Consider the following 2,292-nt stretch of genomic DNA (forward strand, 5'->3'; position numbering starts at 1 on the left):
TGTAGAATTGCGTAATCTGAATTTTGAAGATAATGTGGCCAAAGGTAACCATATTAAGTCACTACATAGGTTGGTTATGTAGAGAAAAAGAGTTGTGTATTAGGCAACTGGACATCTTAGTGACACAGTGCAAATTTCATTATCTTTCACTTCAATGGGACATCCTGCTATGAAGTTTCTGAGCTCGGTTGTTGTTTAATCCTAGTCAGCTCTGATCAAGCAGGACTGTCTATTTTTTACCTTCTCAAACACAGCGTATGGACGTAAAACGAATAAAATATATTAAGGACTACATCATTTAATGTGTCCTTCTTTCTTTAAAACAGTATAGTGATTCAAGGGAGGGCTTGGCTGCTGCTTTTAGCATGCCGAGCAACCACGTAAAAGCTCCCGTGTTGGCTCGCAATTAAAATCCTATTGTTGGTTTTACCTTTCATCTCACTAAAAGCAATCGCGTTATAAATTATGAGTCTGACTTTATTGACTAGACCCACCTCTTAGACATTCCTTCTACAAACCCATAGACTTAGCCAATAAGTAATTGGCAAGGAACATAAAATATTTTGCTGTCTTTGTGCATAGTTATTATTATGCTTTCTTGATTATTGCAGATTAGTATTAGAGGGATGGATTGGCAAACCCGTTAGAGCGTTGGACAATAAGCTTTTTACCATCTGAGCTCAAATCCTGCTAAAGTCAACTTTACTTTCAACATCCCAGGCTCGATAAAATAAGTATCGGGAATTTAGTCGATATAATTGACTCCAAAAGTTAGGACTTAGTGTCGCTGTTAGAAATCAGTATTTTTGGTCAACTTGACCTCGCAAATAGTGGAATAGTATGTTATATTTTCTCTCTCTATCTCTCTCTCTCATTCTCTCTTTCTTTTTCTCCCATTTTCATTGATATATGTATGTACAAATAAGTGGAGATAATTAATTACAACTTATATCCACTGATTTTTAAAATTATTATTACAATTGTTGTCTTATCCAATTTTGATACCGTAAACAATTTTTAAAGAACTAATTCGTTAAGCAACTATTTTTTCGGGTTAACGAAGTAGCTTCTAAATTGTCGTTCAACTTGCTAGAAATAACAACCAAATCCCTCTCAAACCATACACTACTTTCTTAAATTCAGAATAAACACATTAGATAAGGACTCGACGGTTTTGACTAGTCAAAGATCTACTCAATCAAAACTGACCCGATAGGAAACATTCTGTTTTTATTTATTGTTATTGCCAGCGTAAACTTTCGTACTTTAATCCTCCCATATGGTGTAGTCATCAGCTGTGATTACAACACGTTGAAATGTTCAGCATCTGGCGAATTTAATGATGCATTCCGAAAATATAACAAATATTCTCAAATGATTTCGATTACTAAAAATGTGCCACGACACAGTTTTTGTTGTTTAACGTTAGTAAATTTTCCTTTTATGTTTTATTTCCTAAAAATCCCTTTTATTTTTTAGCTCTCAGAAATCTATCAGAATCTCTCGCCTACTCGAAGAACTTATATATACATTCGTGTGATAGATAGACAGATAAAATAACTACTGGCATTTGTAACAAAGACACACTAAAATATATCTATTAATTTTATGTAAACTAAATGTTCTTAAATTGGACTAAAATGAAACTTAAAAAAAACTCTTCACTTCTTTTATCGACACGGATTTGTTTGCTATAATTAAGTAAACAACTCATAGATATGAGTTTTATTCTTTGGTTTTGTATGAATTGAATGATTATCTATTTTTATTTTCTGTCATCCTAACCTGCCTCAATATCATAAATATGAATGCAAAGCTATAAATTTTTTTCTATCGACACATTACAACCAAAGTTAGCGAAGAAAACTTGTTGGTTGGTTGCCCTCCACCGTGCTTATTCTTTCCCGCGAAATCTTTATCAGGAATCTGCTTTTTTTTTTAATATCTAATTAACTAATTATTTATCTAAAACAAACAAAAAAATTACGTTTTCTCTTGTTATCAATTGAAACTAAATCGGCTAATGAATGACACGGACTCACTGACCTTTGTTCTACGTAAGAAAAGACAAACAACATTCCTGGCTTAAACTGCTTCGAGTTGGTCTTGTCTCGTTTAAACGCAACCAAACCAACGACTGGATTTTATATATATATATATATATATATATATATATATATTTACTATAATAATAATAATGTCTGTTCTTTTGTAAGAAACAGGGGTCCATAGAGAACCTCTTCCACGATATTTTCCAATGTAAGTTCATGTATTTTGATTTTCATATTCATT

General features: G+C 32.4%; 1 protein-coding gene across 3 annotated transcripts in view; it reads left to right on the forward strand.

Moving 5' to 3' along the window:
* Nucleotides 1-1,236: 1,236 nt before the first annotated feature.
* The window catches only part of LOC106883223 (uncharacterized), a 46,766-nt gene continuing 45,710 nt past the window's right edge, over nt 1,237-2,292 (forward strand). The window contains exon 1 of one of the 3 annotated variants that reach the window (XM_014934169.2): nt 1,237-1,424. The gene's annotated coding sequence lies outside the window, so the exon portion shown is untranslated. Of the gene's footprint in view, nt 1,425-1,459; nt 2,260-2,292 lie in introns of those variants that run through there. The other 2 variants (XM_014934161.2, XM_052972581.1) reach the window with 2 other exon arrangements.

This window comes from Octopus bimaculoides, chromosome 1 (genome assembly GCF_001194135.2).
Source record: "Octopus bimaculoides isolate UCB-OBI-ISO-001 chromosome 1, ASM119413v2, whole genome shotgun sequence".
NCBI lineage: Eukaryota > Metazoa > Mollusca > Cephalopoda > Octopoda > Octopodidae > Octopus > Octopus bimaculoides.